The sequence below is a fragment of the Symphalangus syndactylus genome, chromosome X (genome assembly GCF_028878055.3).
Source record: "Symphalangus syndactylus isolate Jambi chromosome X, NHGRI_mSymSyn1-v2.1_pri, whole genome shotgun sequence".
In the NCBI taxonomy this organism is placed as follows: Eukaryota; Metazoa; Chordata; class Mammalia; order Primates; family Hylobatidae; genus Symphalangus; species Symphalangus syndactylus.
This window is the reverse complement of record NC_072447.2, coordinates 138991233-139009174: the sequence shown is the minus strand read 5'-3', so window position 1 is coordinate 139009174 and position 17942 is coordinate 138991233. Positions and strand designations below refer to the sequence as shown.

Here is a 17942-nt window from a genome sequence, read left to right as displayed (position 1 = left end):
TCCGCCCTTGTTCAGACATGGGTGATGCTCTTACTAGGTACAAGGCATGCTGTCCTGCCTCCCACATTGCCCCAGCTTAGTCTGCGCCCAAGGCCAACCCAGCCTGCCCCTTAACACTTCATCTCCTTGAGACAGACTCAAATTCTGTGGGTCATGGAAACACATTGTTCCAATGAAAGCATGTGAGGGATTGTAGTGTGTGTTGCAGAACAAGCAAAACGAATAAAAGGAAAGGGGTTGCCCAAATTGTGAACTTGTGTGCTACATTTTGGTAATGTTTTCAGCGTTAAGAAGTAAAAAGAAATTAAATAGACTAAAATCAGGTAGTGTGATCTCAGATGTGATCTTTTGGATTTCTGTTTGAGTAAGGAACAGGGCACGAGGAAAACGGCCTTCAATTTCAATAGAATTTAAAGCACCCTCGGAAGGAAATATGGAGCATTTATCAGCACACAAAGTAATCGAGTCCTTTACATTCTCTTCAAAAAGTACCATTAGAACTAATAATTCTAAGTTATTGAAAATGTGTTATGTCATGGACAGTTTGCATACATCATTTTATTTACTCTTATATGAGATACTTTACAGATGAGGAAACTGAGGCTTAAGCAACTTTGGAACCAGGATTTAAAACCAAGCAGCATAGTTCCACAGCCCACAATGGAAACCTGTGTACTCTACTTCCAAAACAATGAAAGAACACTGTTCATCACTTTTATTGCAGTCATCCAAAGTGGCTGCTTCTTTCAGGTTAGTGATTTTTCCCCCAAAGTGGTGCTAAGACCTTCATCTGACTTTGTCAATGGAATCCACAGGGAAGCAGTGGCTCCATTTCATGATCATCACGTGTCCTGTCAATGGTGGAGCCCAAAACAGCTCTCAGAGAACACATCTACTTCTCCAGCCAGGCTTACCTCCTGCCTCTCCCCAGCCTGTAGGCTGTTAGTCCGGGATCTAGAAGGATCTCCAAAAACATCCTGTGCATTCCCCTCTTGAAACTGTAGTTACTGCGGTAACTGAGTAACCTTCTGCCTAGAACAGTTTCAACAACTTCCTGCAGGTCCAAGGCTGAACTCTCCCCTGCCTGCCCCACCCTGATCTATTTCTTCCCCCCCATTTCCTGTCTCCATTAATGGCACACCACCCACCCAGGTGGCCAAAGTAAAAGCTATTACTTTTGACTCCATCTTTTTCACATCCTATAGGTCATCAAGTCCTAGAAATTCTACTTCTGAAATAGTGAAACCTTGCCGTCTCTTTCAAGCCGTTCCTGACCAACTCAGGCAGAATCCAGTTCTCCCGTGGCATTTGGTTCATGCGAATAGCACAACAGGTAATCGTGACATACCTGGTCATTTCATGTGTCTATTTTCCCCAGCAGATCATAAGCTCCTTGAGGGCAAGCAATGTATTTTCCTTGTTTATACTTTCAGTTTCTTGGAACATGGTAAGCATTAAATTATAATAGTGTTGTTTTGTTGTTGTTGTTGTTGTTGTTGTTGTTGTTATGGAGTTTCACTCTTTTGCCCAGGCTGGAGTGAAGTGGCGTGATCTCTGCTCACTGCAAGCTCCGCCCACCGGGTTTAAGCGATTCTCCTGCCTCAGCCTTCTGAGTAGCTGGGATTACAGGAGCCCACCACCACGCCTGGCTAATTTTTTGTATTTTTAGTAGGGATGGGGTTTCGCCATGTTGAAAACTCATTATGGTGAAATATAAACATATACATAATAGAGAAAATAATGTAATAAACTTCCATGCACCCAACACCCAACTTCAGAAATTATCAACACATGATCTATTTTGTTTTAATTGTGGTTCTCCTACCAATTCCCTCCAACACACATACACCGGACTATTTTAAATCAAATGCAAAATATCATATCATTCCATCCAGAAATACTTCAGTGTACATGGCTAAACGATAAAGATGCTTTTCTCCTTTTTATAACATAAGAACAATATCGTCATCACACCTAGGAACAGTTAGCGAAAATTTCTTAACACCAAAAAATACCCAGTCAGGCTTCTGAATTCTCCAGATGTGTCTCAAATGTTTTTACAGTTCATTTATTTCAAGCAGGATATTTTTTGTGACATGTGAAATTCGTATGAAATTCACATTTCAGTGTCGAGAAATAAAGTGTTATTGGAACACAAGTACATTCATTTGTTTACATATTATCTGTGGTTACTTCCTCAGTACAACAGTAGAACAGAGTAGTTGTGACAGAGATCATATGGCCCACGAAGCTGAAAATATTTACTGGTTCTTCACAGAAAAAGTTTGTTGACCCCTGATATAAACAATTTCTATTTTGGTGACCTGGTAATCTGTTTAATGATAAGCATCTTTTTCCATGTCAAGAAATAATCTTTTTTTTACTATTATTTTTAACTGACACATAATCATTGTGCATCTTTATGGGGTACAGTGTGATATTTCAATACATGTATACAATGTGTAATGATCAAATCAGGATAATTAGCATACCCATCACTTCAAATGCTGATCTTTTTTTTTTTTTTTTTTTTTTTTTTGAGACGGAGTGCCCAGGCTGGAGTGCAGTGGCGCAATCTCAGCTCACTGCAACCTCTGCCTCTTGGGTTCAAGCAATTCTCTTGCCTCAGCCTCCCGAGTAACTGGGATTACAGGCACACACCACCATGCCCGGCTAATTATTTTGTATTTTCAGTAGACTTGGGGTTTCTCCATATTGGCCAGGTTGATCTCGAACTCCTGACCTCAGGTGATCTGCCCGCCTTGGCCTCCCAAAGTGCTGGGATTACAGGCGTGAGCTACTGTGCCCGGCCTGATCATTTCTTTGTGTTGGGAACATTCAATTTGGCTCTTCTAGCTTTTTGAAAATATACAATAATTATCAACGATAGTCACCCTACAGTGCCATACAACACCAGAACTTATTCCTCCCATCTAGCTCATTTTTGCTCATGTGCTTCCTAAAATAATTTTGAAAACCTGTGTGCCCCCACATCATTCAGTTTAGAAATAATTTATGTGGTTGTCTAATATAAGAAAGGCCCTGTGCTTGGTGCACTAGGTACACAATAGCGAGTGAGACATTTTACTTACCATTCACGTTATAAGCTGGTATCTAAACTTTTTCATCCCATGTTTAAATAGTTACAAAACGAAGTTATTTGGGGCATATAGTATATACTGACATTCTAAAATGATTACATCACTTTTTTATTCTATCCAATTAAATTTAAATAGAGTAGTTGTTTCATACCCACCATTAGCCATTTAAATATTATACATGGTTAACTTAATTAACAGTTGGAAATTTTGCATTGTTCCTTTTTTCTTCAAGTCATATCTCCTTCACTTTCACAGAATTTTGTACTAACGTAATATATTTTACACGTGTAAGTCTGTTTTTCATCACTCTATATACATCTCTGCAATGCAAATATGTACATAAATTACATTTTTAAAATTCTTTTACCATAAAGTTCTACATGTTAAAAGTTTTCTAGGCTGGGCGCGGTGGCTCACGCCTGTAATCCCAGCACTTTGGGAGGCCGAGGCTGGCGGATCACCTGAGGTCGGCAGTTCGAGACCAGCCTGACCAACATGGAGAAACACCGTCTCTACTAAAAATAAGAAATTAGCCGGGCGTGGTGGCACATGCCTAGAATCCCAGCTACTAGCAAGGCTGAGGCAGGAGAATTGCTTGAACCTGGGAGGCGGAGGTTGCGGTGAGCCGAGATTGTGCCATTGCACTCCAGCCTGGGCAACAAGAGTGAAACTCCGTCTCAAAAAAAAAAAAAAAAAGTTGTCTGGGGGTGGAATATAAAAAAGTTTTCTGGATAGAGTTATCTTTAGTACACAATTAATCAAGATAACTTAAATATTTAACAAGATTTGAAAAATAAATGCACAATGTAAACTTTTTTGGAAATGTAGTTCTTAGACATGGATGAAGTCTTTCAATTAGTTCATGCCATTTGTGGATAAATGTTGCTTGTGGTTAGAATGAGACAGGGCTCTGTATCAAATTTATTTCGACTTTTTACATGTTTTAAAAATATTAAGGCTAAGAAGCTTTGTTTACATAAATAAGTAGAAGGACATTTCTCACAGTGTTACCATATAAACCTTTGTGTTTCTTCTGAGTTATATAACCGAAATCCCATCCCATCATGAATCTATTGTCAAAAATTAATTTTAATGATTTTATTGGTTGACAATTCCATTAGATCCTTCAGAAATTTTTTTGAAGACAAAGAATTGGAAACTACCTGTGTTGCAAAAGGTCTTGTTATGCAGCATTCAGGGTCACTCATTTTTCCACAACACCACCCTTATTTTGGCTTCTCCCTTTGTTTGGCACGGGGAAGTTTATATCCCCTGGGGCAAAATACATCAAAGTCAGATTAGTGATGGAGAAAGGGGTTGTCTTTCTTTTGTAAAATGGGAGAAGTGCTGTTGAGAAAAAGGAGGAGGAAAAGGAGAATCCACCTGCCTCAGACACAGCTTTCTCAGGCAGATCATTTTTTAAAAGTTAAGGGTCTAGAATGATTTCTTCACAACTGACTGTGCCCACGGACTCCTGGAAATTCTTCATGTATCCCCAGTGTTATGTGTACCCCAGTATGACTAATTTACCTCATCTCAGTTTCTACATCGCAGTTCAGGTCTAGCATTATCTAAGTCATGGGATTATTGTGAGAATGAAATTAAATTACATACCACATGTAATGAAACTAGCACAACATCAGACAGGTAGTAGGTGTTCAGGAAATGTTAGATTCTTTCTCCACCTTTCCATCTTGACATTCCCATTTTACACAAGTACAATGGACTATCTTTAGCTTTTTTTTTTTTTTTTTTGAGACGGAGTCTCGCTCTCTGTCGCCTAGGCTGGAGTGCGGTGGCGTGATCTCGGCTCACTGCAAGCTCCACCTCTTGGGTTCACGCCATTCTCCTGTCTCAGCCTCCCGAGTAGCTGGTACTACAGGAGCCCGCCACCACGCTCAGCTAATTTTTTGTACTTTTAGTAGACAAGGTTTCACCATGTTAGGCAGGATAGTCTCAATCTCCTGACCTCGTGATCCACCTTCCTTGGCCTCCCACAGTGCTGGGATTACAGGCGTGAGCCACCACGTCCGGCCTATCTTTAGCTTTTTTATAGTCTTTAAAAAAAGAAAAAAAAGTTATATGATTAGGCCAAGATTACATATGAAATTAATAAATGTGGGCTGTAAATCTGATCAGCACACATATTTTTTAGGCTTTCAGACATTTTTTCTTTTTTTAATGAAATCTCGCTCTGTTGCCCAGGCTAGAGTGCAGTGGCATGATCTCGGCTCGCTGCAACCTCCGCCTCCCGGGTTCAAGCAATTCTCCTGCCTCAGCCTCCCGAGTAGGTGGGATTATAGGTGCCTGACACCACGCTCGGCTAATTTTTATATTTTTAGTAGAGACAGCGTTTCACCATGTTGGCCAGGCTGGTCACGAACTCCTGACCTCAGGCAATCCGCCCCCCTTAGCCTCCCAAAGTTCTGGGATTACAGACGTGAGCCACTGTGCCTGGCCCAGACATTTCTTAAAAAGCAAAGTACAAAAAATAATATAAAACTCATGCTCCCACTACCCAGAATTCACAACTTTTTTTTTTTTTTTTTTTTTTTTTGAGACGGAGTCTTGCTCTGTCGCCCAGGCTGGAGTGCAGTGGCACGATCTCGGCTCACTGCAAGCTCCGCCTCCCAGGTTCACGCCATTCTCCTGCCTCAGCCTCTCCGAGTAGCTGGGACTACAGGTGCCCACCACCACGCCCGGCTAATTTTTTGTATTTTTAGTAGAGACGGGGTTTCATCTTGGTCTCCATCTCCTGACCTTGTGATCCGCCCACCTCGGCCTCCCAAAGTGCTGGGATTACAAGCGTGAGCCACCACGCCTGGCCCCAGAATTCACAACTATTAAGAGTTTATATTTACTTTGTCTCTCTGTTTATTTTTTTTCAGACTTGGTCAATAAGAAGTTTTTTGTTGTTGTTTTGTTGTTGATGTTGTTTTTACTTTGTTTCTCTTTTGGGAAATAAAATAATTGAATGTTGCAGATAAAATATTTAATATTTTCTACTGTCTCCAGTCCTATCCCCTTGTTTCTCCTGAGTCAACTACTATTCTGAGTTGGTTTTGTTTCATGATTTTATATTTAATGTACATTAGTGGTACCATTAGTCTATATCATTCTGCAACTTTTGTTTGTCTGTTTGACTCAATATTCTGGCTTTATTCTTTTGGGTTTTTTTTTTTGTTTTTTGTTGTTGTTTGTTTGTTGGTTGGTTTGAGACCAGGCTTTGTGCCGTTGCCCAGGCTGGAGTGCAGTGGCACGATTTTAGCTCACTGCAGCCTCCACCTCCCAGGCTCAAATGATCCTCCTGCCTCAGCCTCCCAAGTAGCTGGGATTACAGGCATGCACCACCATGCCCAGCTAATTATTGTATTTTTGTAGAGATGGGGTTTTGCCCTGTTGGCCAGGCTGGTCTCGAACAACTGACCTCAAGTGATCCACCCCACTCACCTCCCAAAGTTCTGGGATTACAGGCGCGAGCCACTGTGCCCAGCTTTATTCTTTATTCATCTCTTCTCCCTGTCACCCCAGTCATTTTAGAAGTCATGCATTCTATTTATATCATACACTCCAAATGTAATCACTATCTCCATCCTTCTCCCAAGCAAGGCAATTTCTCCCACCCCATCCCCAACTCTAATGTTTTTGTTCTCTGCGATTTTACTTCCAGTTTGGTTTTTTTGGTTTTCTTTTGTTTTGAGACAGTCTCTCTCAGTCACCCAGGCTGGAGTGTAGTGGCACCATCACAGCTCACTTTGCAGCCTTGACTTCCTGGGCCCAAGCGATCCTCCTGCCTCAATCTCCCCATAGCTGGGACTACAGGCACTCACCACCACACTTGGCTAACTTTTTAATATTTTGTAGAGACAGGGTCTGGCTATGTTGCCCAGACTGGTCTCAAACTCCTGGCCTCAGGCGATCTTCCTGCCTCAGCCTCCCAAAGTGCTGGGATTAAAGGTGTGAGGCACTGTGCCCAGCACATTAAAGGTGTGAGGCACTGTGCCCAGAAATTCTTTTAATTTCTGTAAGGTCAGTAATAATACACTTTCTTCTTTTATTTCTGATTTTAGTAATTTGAGTCCTCAATTTTTTTTTTTTGGTCGTTGTAACTGAAGGATTGTCAATTTTGTTGATATTTTCAAAGAAACAACTTTTGTTGATTTTGCTGTATTTTCTGTTCTTTATCCAAGTTTTTTCTTTCTTTCCAATGGATTTCTTATTGCAGGCTCCTGTTTCATAATCATTATTATTGTTTTATGTATTCTATTTTCTATTTTTTAATCTCTGGAAAATTGTTTTTGTTTGCACTTTTGTTTTTTGTCAACTTTTATTTTGAAATATTTCAAACCTTCAGAAACATTGCAAGAATAGCATAATAAAAACCTATATACCCTTTACCTACATTCATCAATTGTTGATATTTTTCACATTTGCTTTATTTGTGTGTATGTCGATATCTATCTATTGATGAGCTATTTGATAGTTGTAGTTGTGGATATGACACTTCACCGCTAAATACTTCATGTATCTCTTAAAAACAAAGGCATATGCCTACATAACCATAGTATAATAATCATACTTGGAAAATTTAACATTGATATAATATCAAATTTACATCTGAAATCAAATATTCGCAGTTGTTTATACTTCATAGTATTTTAAAATCCAGAATGTAATCAAGGATTGGCCAGGCACGGTGGCTCATGCCTGTAATCCCAGCACTTTGGGAGGCTAAGACGTGAGGATCGCTTGAGCCCAAAAATTTGAGACCAGCCTGGTCAACATGGCAAAAACTCATCTCTACAAAAAATTTAAAAATTAGCTGGATGTGGTGGTGCACACCTGTGGTCCTAGCTACTCAGAAGGCTGAGGCAGGAGGTTCCCTTGAACTAGGAATTTGAGGCATCAGTGGAAAAAAAAAAAAGAACCAAATATCACACTATTGTCAAGTCTCTTTAGCCTTCTTTGATCTAGAATATTTCCAAGCTGTTTTTTTGGGGTGAGGTGGTTCTTGTGATATTGACATTTTGAAGAGCTCAGGTTAGTTTTTTTTTTTTTTTCGCCCAGAATGTCCCTCAATTTGGATTTGTGACCATTCCCATTTTTGGCAGGAATACAACAGAAGTGATGTCGTGTTCTTAGTGCACCACATCAGAGGGCACATAATGCCACCTTGTCCCACTATTGTTAATGTGAGGTTTGATCACTGAGTTCAGGTGGTTTCCATCAGACTTCTCCATTGTAAGAGTTTCTTTTAGCCTTAGAATTAATAGGTAATCTGTGAAGTAATGATATGGAATGGGGGCAGGGAAGAGCTGGGAAGGGAAGGGCGTGGTCCTTGGCTAGGGCTCCACCCCAGGCCTGTGTCCACAGACCTAGATGAGGACGGGCATATCTGTTTTCCTGCCTAAATATTGCATTTCCCAAGACCCCCCTGGCCTGCCACGCCCCCATCCTGTGCCTATAAAAACTCTGAGACCCTAACAGGCAGGCACACAAGTGGCTGGACGTCGAAAGGAACACGTCGGCAGAAGAAGACACAAATGACTGGACGTTGAGAGGACGTCAAGGGGAGCATGCCAGTGGAAGAGCACAAGACAGATGCTGGCACGCCAGCAGGCCATCAACTGGCGGAATGACATGGAGTTTGGTCAGGGTGGTTGGAGGAGAGCCCAGGCCACTGAGCAGCTTGACTCCAGGGGAAAACTTTCTCCCTTCTGGCTCCCCTATCTGCTGAGAGCTACTTCCACTCAATAAAACTTTGCACTCATTCTCCAGGCTCACATGTGATCCGATTCTTCTGGTACACCAAGGCAAGAAACCCCAGGATACAGAAATCCCTCTGTCCTTGTGATAAAGAAGGGGGTCTAATTGAGCTAGCACAGGTCGCCTATAGATGGCAAACTAAAAGAACATCCTGTAACACACGCCCACTGGGGCTTCAGGAGCTGTAAACATTCACTCCTAGCCACTGCCGTGGGGTCGGAGCCCCACAACCTGCCCATCTGCATGCTTTCCTAGAAGTTTGAGCAGTGAGGCACCGAAGAAGCAAGCCACACCTCCATCGCACGCCCTGTGAGAGGGATAAGGGAACTTTCCCATTTTAACAACATTTTGAGAGGGTGTAAATATTCTATTTCTCAGTATGTTTTCACCTGATGGTTTCAGCATTCATTGATGATTTTTACTTGAATCAGTTAACTATGGTGGTTATAAAATAATGCTTTTCTATTTTTATCATTTATCCTACATTTATTAGTTGGATTTCTCCTGTAAAGAAGAGCTTTTTCAATCCTTTTGTAATTCATCAGCATGAAGATTGGGTGTTCATGCACATGTGTGAGATGTGCCACCCTTGAACCTTGTTATGACATTGGCATCTTACCCATCTGGCCTGAAAAAAACAAAAGAAAAAGAAAAGATCTTTTTCTTCTCCCCTATCCTTTTTTGAATTTTTTTCTTCAGTATCAGTATGGACCCATGAATTCTTTTTTTCTTTTTTTCCTTTTCTTTCTTTCTTTCTTTTTTTTTTTTTTTTTGGTTGAGACAGAGTCTCGCTCTGTTACCCAGGCTGGAGTGCAGTGGCGCGATCTCGGCTCACTGCAACCTCCGCCTCCTGGATTGGAGCGATTCTTCAGCTTCAGCCTCCCAAATAGCTGGGACTACAGGCACATGCCACCACGCCTGGCTAATTTTTCTATTTTTAGTACAGACGGGGTTTCACCATACTGGCCAGGCTGGTCTTGAACTCCTGACTTTGTGATCCGCCCACCTCAGCCTCCCAAAGTGCTAGAATTACAGGTGTGAGCCACCATGCCTGGCCAAATTTTTTATTCAATATGTTACAATCCATTCCTGTCCTTATTCATTTTGATGCTCAAATTGTCCCAAATTTGGCTAGTGGGGGCCCCTCCTAGCTGACTCCTGTATCTTTATTTATTTATTTATTTTATTTATTTATTTTTTGAGACAGGGTCTCACTCTGTTGCCCAGGCTGGAGAGCAGTGGCACGATCTTGGCTCACTGCAACCTCTGCCTCCCTGGTTCAAGTAATTCTTGTGCCTCCAGAGTAGCTGGGATTACACGTGGATGCCACCACGCCTGACTAATTTTTGTATTTTTAGTCGAGACAGGGTTTTGCCATGTGGGCCAGTCTGGTCTCGAACTCCTGGCCTCAAGTGATCCACCTGTCTTGGCCTCCCAAAGTGCTGGGGTTATAGGCGTGAGCCACCACACTCAGCCTTCTGTATCTTTTTAACATGAGTCTATCAATTTTAGAGTATTCCTTGCTTCCTCACATTACCAGATGTTCCAGACTCACTTTGTTCTTCCCTTGCCCTGGACATGGAATCAGCCACTTCTCCAAGGAGATGTAGTTCCTTTGAGTGGGAACAGTGTTTTAGACATGAACATGTGCCACCAGATCATCCTTTAAGAAATAATTTGAAGCTGAGCATGGTGGTACACGCCTACGGTCCCAACCACTTGGGAGGCTGAGGTGGGAGGATCACTTGAGTCCTGGAGGTCATGCCTGCAGTGAAATATGATTGTGCCACTGCACTCCAGTCTGGATGACCTAGTGAGACTCCATCTCTAAACAACAACAAAATTAAATTAAATTAAATTTTAAGTAGAAAGGGCTTGCTGCCTATCTATCGGGAGTGTGGCCAGTGGGCAGCCTCCAGCTGTCTGCTCCTTCAATGTCTGCCTCAGCTGCAAAACACTTTCACTTAGGTGCATGCCCTTCTGGGGCCACCTATGTCTAGTGACTGAGACAGAAGTAAAAGGCCTGGCTTTTCAGCCCCATTTGGGACACTCTATTGGGACAAAATACTTGTATCAGAGCGCCCTGCTGGGTTGGTTGAGGTCCGCAACACAGTTCATCTTCTTTCTCTTCTCAGTCCTGCTTCCTTCGGTCCTTCCATAGGTATACATTGGTTGATCTCTAGTAAACATCTTGTACTTTATACTCCATCACAGCTTCTGTTTCCAGAGACCCCCACCTGAGGCAGGTGGTATTCAGAATATAGTAGTCCCCCTGAAACCAACCCAATAGCCCCATAGATACTTTTTTTTTTCATAAACAGAGAAATTGACAGACACTTCTGGTCTCCAAGCTTGAAACTTTTTTTTTTTTTGAGACAGAGCTTCACTCTTGTTGCCCAGGCTGGAATGCAGTGGCATGATCTTGGCTCACTGTAACTTCTGCCTCCCAGATTCGAGTGATTCTCCTGCCTCAGCATCCTGAGTAGCTGGGACTACAGACACCTGCCGCCATGCCCAGCTAATTTTGTATTTTTAGTAGAGACGGGATTTCACCATGTTGCCCAGGCTGGTCCCGAACTCTTGACCTTGGGTGATCCACCCACCTTGGCCTCCCAAAGTGCTGAGATTACAGGCATGAGCCACCACGCCCGGCCAAGCTTGAAATTTGTATTTGTTTTAGCTGAGTTCTTTCCTCAGGAAAGGACTGTCGGGCCTCTCAAAAAAAAAAAAAAAAGGATCAACTTTGGGAGGCCCAGGTAGGCAGATCACTTGAGTCGAGGAGTTTAAGACAGCCTGGGCAACCTAGCAAAACCGTGTTTCTATCTAAAATACAATAAGCCGGCCGGGGGCGGTGGCTCACGCTTGTAATCCCAGCACTTTGGGAGGCCGAGGCAGGCGGATCATGAGGTCAGGAGATCGAGACCGCGGTGAAACCTCGTCTCTACTAAAAAATACAAAAAAATTAGCCGGGCATGGTGGCGGGCGCCTGTAGTCCCAGCTACTTGGAGAGGCTGAGGCAGGAGAATGGCGTGAACCCGGGAGGCGGAGCTTGCAGTGAGCCGAGATTGCGCCACTGCACTACAGCCTGGGCGACAGAGCGAGACTCCGTCTCAAGAAAATAAATAAATAAATAAATAAAATACAATAAGCCAGGTGTGGTGATGCAAGCCTGTGGTCCCAGCTACCCATGGGAGCTGAGGTGGGAGGATAACTTGAGCCTGGGAGGTGGAGGCTGCAGTGAGCTATGATACTGCCATTGCACTCCAGCCTGGGTAACAGAATGAGACTTTGTCTCAAAAAAAAGTATCAAAGAACTGAAACTCACCACATCACCACCTGGAGACAATGAGATGTCGGACCCCTTATTCATCATGATTGCTTCCTTGCCCCTCCCTAGTTCCTGTTTTCTCACTCATTGTTACATTTCTTGCCTGCTGTATAAACTCCTAGTTTTTGTTGGTCCAGGAGATGGATTTGAGACTGAGCTCTCATTTCCTCATCTGCAGCACCCAATTAAAGCCTTCTTCCTTGGCAATAATCATCATCTCAGTTATTGGCTCTCTGTGTGGTGAGCAGCAGGACCTAGACCAAACCCCTGGTGTTTGGGTAACATTGCCTTATCCTCAGGGGCTACATTCCAAGACTTCCAGTGGATGCCTGAAACCACAGATAGTACCAAACCCTATACACACTATGTCATTCAATCTGATAACAGGCACAGGCAGGTAGTAACCACAGCATGAACATCCTGGACAAAGGGATGATTCATGTCCTGGGAGGGATAAAGCAGGACTGTGCAAGATTTCATCATGCTATTCAGAACAAGTTAAAGCTTATGATTTCTTTATTTCTGGAATTTTCCATTTAATATTTTTGGGCTGTGGTTGACTGTGGGTAACTGACACCACAAAAAATGAAACCACAGATAAGGGAGGATTACTGTACAATAACTAGATGCTGTGTGCTCACTGCCATTGGGATGTCATTGATTCTAGGCCCTTTTACTAGACAGACGTGCATTTTAAAATCATGAGGCCGGCTAGGCTTGGTGGCTCACGCCTATAATTCCAGCACTTTGGGAGGCCGAGGTGGGCAGATCACAAGGTCAGGAGTTCAAACCCAACATGACCAACATGGTGAAACCCTGTCTCTACTAAAGAATACAAAAATTAGGCCGGGCACGGTGGCTCACGCTTGTAATCTCAGCACTTTGGGAGGCCGAGGCGGGCGGATCATGAGGTCAGGAGATCGAGACCATGGTGAAACCCCGTCCCTACTAAAAATACAAAAAATTAGCCGAGCGTGGTGGTGGGCGCCTGTAGTCCCAGCTACTCGGAGAGGCTGAGGCAGGAGAATGGCGTGAACCCGGGAGGCGGAGCTTGTAGTGAGCCGAGATTGCGCCACTGCACTCCAGCCTGGGCGACAGAGCGAGACTCCATCTCAAAAAAAAAAAAAAAAAAAAAAGAATACAAAAATTAGCTGGGCATGGTGGTGCGTGCCTGTAATCCCAGCTACTCAGGAGGCTGAGGCAGAAGAATTGCTTGAACCCAGGAGGCGGAGGTTGCAGTGAGCCGAGATCATGCCATTGCACTCCAGCCTGGGCGAAACAGCGAGACTCTGCCTCAAAAAAAAAAAAAAAAATCATGAGGCCGGGCATGGTGGCTCACAGTTGTAATCCCAGCACTTTGGGAGGGTGAGCCAGGTAGATAACTTGAGGTCAGGAGTTCGAGGCCAGCCTGGCCAACATGGCAAAACCCCATCTCTACTAAAAATACAAAATTTAGCAAGGTGTGTGGCATGCACCTGTAATTCCAGCTACTCGGGAGGCTGAGGCAGGAGAATCGCTTGAACCCAGGAAGCAGAGGTTGCAGTGAGCAGAGATCATGCTACTGCACTCCAGCCTGGGTGACACAGTGAGGCTGAGTCTCAAAATAAATAAATAAATAAATAGAATTGAGTTCATACTAGTAGCTATATTCCAGTCCCACATCACATGGTTCTTCCACTCCCTCCCCCGTAACATAACTTGTATTTCCCCTTTCCCACGGTGAGAATCCTGACTCCCAGTCTATTTATGCATTTTTCAGCCTATTTACTCATTTGCTGAGTCCAGTGATACACAAAATAGCTTCAAATTGCTACAGCAGCAGTGTTGATATCAATAATAAACCACTAACAAATGTTCAAGGTTGCTTTGCCATTATTTTAATCTATATAATATATCTTACTGAGTGTGCACAATGAGATTGCTGTGTCAAAAGTTAGTGGACTAGTTCTTTTTATTCTACTGCATAGTTACATCTTCAGTGTGATATGCAGTTATGTTATTTGTTTATATTGCATTTTTGTTTTTTCTCATATTCAGTTTTATTTTTGAATATGTAAAATATTAACGTAATTAAAAGACAAAATATACAAAAATATACTCAGAGAAGTGCCATTGCTTGCTTTCACATCCCATTCCCACCCATTCCTTTTGGGTCATCAACTTTCTTAATAGCTGACTTATCCTTCCTGCAAAATATATTTTGCAGATATTAGCTAGTTTCTTATACAAAAGGTAGAATACTATTTATAGTATTTCACATCTTGCAAACACAAGATTTAAATTAAATTAAATTTTAATTTAAAATTTGGAGGGTTTTTTTATTTTTATTTTTATTTTTATTGAGATTGAGTTTCGCTCTTGTCGCTTAGGCTGGAGTGCAATGGCGTGATCTCGGCTCACTGCAACCTCTGCCTCCTGGTTTCAAGCAATTCTCCTGCCTCAGCCTCCCTAGTAGCTGGGATTACAGGCACCCACCACCATGCCCAGCTAATGTTTGTATTTTTAGTAGAGACAGGGTTTCACCATGTTGTCCAGGCTGGTCTCGAACTCCTGACCTCAGGTGATCCACCCACCTCGGCCTCCCAAAGTGCTGGGATTACAGGCATGAGCCTCTGTGCCCGGCCAAATTTGGAGATTTTAAACATGCTTGCTTGAAAGTCCTTTTTAGGTTATTCCGTTATTTTCATGTCCTCAGATATTGGGTCTCTCTGGCCACTTTTTGTGGTGCCCAACTTCCCCATAGATGTTATCGTTTTGTTTGGGACCTAATTTTCTATGGAAATTTTCTTTTGCATGCCCATCCCCATGGAGGTGGTTTCTCGGTTCTCCCAGTCCTGGCTCCTTGAGTTAGCAAAAGCTCAGATCAGGGCTTCTTCCTGTAAAATGTAGCAGTTCCAATGCACACACTCAGATGGCACAAACCAGGCATAGGTCTTATGTTAGCTTGAGTTTTCTGCCCCAGCTGCTGCTTCAGACAAGCAGGAGATTCTGGTCCAATCTTAGTGGGTAGGCAGACCAGGTGGGAAGCACAGCTGTAAACCTTGCTTTCACACAGAGATCCTGGTGCCAGCAGCCTACCACATACTGGGCAAGTTTGGCCGAATTTCCCCATGGACTTGAAGCCCTATTCTAGACTGCTCCTAGCTCTCCACTCTGGTTTCTGTCTCTGTTCTGGACTGTGACAATTTTCAGTTTTCCTCTCACAGTTGATGGTTATGTACTTTTAAATATCTTCAAGACCTTCTAGATCATTCCTATGTGTTTGAAATAATGTGGGGAGAATTAGGCATATGCTCACTTCACCATCTTGATGTGAAACTATTTGTCATTTATTCAACACATATTTATTGGGACTCACTACGTGGCAAGCACTGGCCCAGTTTCTTGGAATACCAAAATAAATTAAAGAAATGATCATAGCTAATCAAAGCTCAAGCTCCTTTCTCTTTATGCTTTATTAAGAATGTGCAATTTACCTTCATAATACAACAAAACCTTTAAAATATATTAGGATTGAGGCCGGACACAGTGGCTCCCACCTGTAATCCTAGCACCTTGGGAGGCTGAGGCAGTCAGATCACCTGAGGTCAGGAGTTCGAGACCAGCCTGGCCAACATGGTGAAACTCCATCTCTGCTAAAAATGCAAAAAAAATTAGCCAGGCAGCCAGGTGCGGTGGCTCACACCTGTAATCCCAGCACTGTGGGAGGCGAAGGTGGGCGGATCATGAGGTCAGGAGATGGAGACCATCCTGGCCAACATGGTGAAACCCCATCTCTACTAAAATACAAAAAAACATAAAAAGCCAGGCATAGTGGCACACGCCTATAGTCCCAGCTACTCGGGAGGCTAAGGCAGGGGAATCGCTTGAACCCGGGCGGTGGAGGTTGCAGTGAGCCAAGATCATGCCATTACACTCCTGCCTGGCGACAGAGCAAGACTACATCTAAAAAAAAAAAAAAAAAAAAAAAATTAGCCAGGCGTGGTGGCATGCACCTGTAGTCCCAGCTACTCGGGAGACTGAGGCATGAGAATGGCTTGAACCCGGGAGGCAGAGGTTGCAGTGAGCCGAGCTCATGCCACAGCACTCCACCCTGGGCAACAGAGCGAGACTCATCTCAAAAAAAAAAATTTATATATATATATATGGATTGCTAGGCTATCTTGAAGGGTGCCCATCTTGCCTACTTCTTCCTCCCTGCCACCTATACCTGGATATACATTCTCAACATAAAACAATCTTAAGAAAATAAAAGCTCACTCTGAAGAGAAAGCTTTTCTTTCATTCTTCTAATCCTTCCCATCAATTGCACTGATGACACCCTCTGAGTCCTTAAATGCTAAAGTAGACCACATGAAACTGCTTCTGGAAAAAAAACCTGCCACCTACTCAATACTCTACTACTCCCTGGGACCTCTTTTAGCAGAGATGGGAGCCTTGGCTGTTTTAATGGTAAATTATTTTAAAGAATTCACTTGTGAGGATGAATTCTGGTTTCCGGGCAGACCTCTTACTTAGGCTGCCACCCTCCTGGCATTTTTCGTTTGACAAACGTGTACTTAGGCAGTGCGTGACATTTTTCCTGATTATCTTGTTTTATATCTTTTTTCCTCCTCTGGAAATGCTAAAATTAAATGCATTTTCAGTCTCTGGTTCAATGCTGAGACAAAAGGCCTCCTCTGCTCTTTGATATTTAACAGGCTGATGTGCTGACTAACTCTGCAGCAGCCTTCTCTATTAGTTCAGTTGCTAAATATAGAAGTGGACATGGTGTCTGATAAAAGTAAGTTAATTAAACATTCCTTTTCATCCATTAATATTTCAGTTGTTCACTATTTAAGCACAAACAATATTATAGAAAAAGCAACTAAAAATAAAAGTACATATACATATTCAGAATATTTAAATGTAACAACCATATTTTCTGTTAATTCAGAAGTGAAACTCACTGATAAGTATGAAACTTTTTTTTTTTCAAAATGAGATCATACACATCATAGGCTAATGTTCCCTTTTTTAGAACTATGGGAGCTGAGGGAGGCCAGAGACCCACTGAGAAAGAGCCAGTTTAGGCTTTGGAAGTTTTTTCTGTTTGGGGTTAAATCATATTATAATTATTTTGATCTCTTTGGGGTTAAATCATGCTATGGTAATTATTTTCTTGGTCTAGATTATCACATTCAGACTTGTCCCCTATAGGCTTATGGTAAAAATATGCACAGCTCCTCTCAGCCTGGGATTAAGTTATGCTTAGAGTTGGCTGAATATTAACAGCAGTTGAATTCTGAAGAGTTAGATGATTTATGTTGTTCATTGATTAACGGGTTTGGCAAAATTGAACAAAAATGGAAGAAAATGAATTCGTGACTTGTTTTCTAGACTGGAATGATTTAGGAGTGAGAGTCGTGCTTGGTTGAGATTAGGCCTATATTTGGGAATCACGTAAGAAGTGCTTCTCTATAAAGCTTGTTAAGAAAACAGCATGAAGTAGAAGACAGAGATTGAAATTACTAACACTGTCTCTTTTCTGTCCTCCTGCAAAACTAATTTTCAGCTCAAATAGCACACTGTTAATTGCTACAAATGCAATGCAAATGTAAATAGTCTTAATTCTGTGCTTTTTAAAACAAGACTGGAATAAAGAAATAAATAACAATAACTAGCGTTTGTTGATGTGCCTGGCAGTGTTTTAACTGGTTTTCATGTATGATCTCATTTAATCATTACAGTAACCTTATGGATGAGGT

At 42.4% G+C, this 17942-nt stretch overlaps 1 long non-coding RNA gene and 1 other non-coding gene across 2 annotated transcripts; both read left to right on the top strand.

Moving 5' to 3' along the window:
* Nucleotides 1–596: 596 nt before the first annotated feature.
* On the top strand, nucleotides 597–8835 carry LOC134736075 (uncharacterized). The gene is made up of 3 exons (XR_010119774.1): nucleotides 597–750; nucleotides 1206–1333; nucleotides 8589–8835. It is a non-coding gene; the product is annotated as an uncharacterized lncRNA (long non-coding RNA).
* A 557-nt stretch (nucleotides 8836–9392) lies between these two features.
* On the top strand, nucleotides 9393–9496 carry LOC129476605 (small nucleolar RNA U13). Its single transcript, XR_008655029.1, has one exon. It is a non-coding gene; the product is annotated as a small nucleolar RNA U13 (small nucleolar RNA).
* The last annotated feature ends 8446 nt before the right edge of the window (nucleotides 9497–17942 follow it).